Below are 697 nucleotides of genomic sequence, written 5' to 3' on the forward strand. Positions count from 1 at the left end.
CCCCTGTGCTGCCTCCCCCTCCCACACAGGCACAGAGAGATTTTGAGGAAAACAGATTTTAATGGCAATAAACATCAGAGAATGTCCCATCAAAACTATTCTAAACCCTCCCTCCCACCCAAATACACCAACTCCCCACCCATCCCACAAACACCCCACCTGCCTCCCCCACTCCTCAAATACAATAACATAGCCCCCCCCAATACACTACCCTCCTCCTGCACCCCCCAAATACCCCACCCTTGTCACCCACCACCCTGCTCCCCACATCAGTCTCTAGTCCCCCCTGGTCCCCCCGTGCTGGCTGCCATCGCCCTGCGCTTGCTGGGGGGTGGTGACAGGGTGCTCTGCCCCTGCTTCCAGCCCTGTTTCTCTGGCACAGCCGGCTGGGGCGGGGGCGGCTCCATCCCCACATCCCCCCACGGCTCTAGGGCCTCCAGCCCCATCACAAAGTCCTCCAGGCTCAGAATGGCGTTGGCGGTCTTGGGGACGCTGCAGTTGGGGCTGAGCAGCTCCTCAGGCAGCGAGAGCCAGGCCAAGTCATGGCTTCAGTCCAGGCTCCGCATCACAGCTGATGAGGTCACAATGGCCACAGTGGGGTCTCTGTTGCTGGGGCGCACTGGGGGCCACTTGAGCTCCACTCGCTGAGGGCTGCACTGGTGTCCTGGGGGAATCTGACCCACGATTGCTCTGGAGG

The sequence above is a fragment of the Athene cunicularia genome (assembly GCF_003259725.1).
Source record: "Athene cunicularia isolate RWA chromosome 23 unlocalized genomic scaffold, athCun1 chr23_part1, whole genome shotgun sequence".
NCBI classification, from domain to species: Eukaryota; Metazoa; Chordata; class Aves; order Strigiformes; family Strigidae; genus Athene; species Athene cunicularia.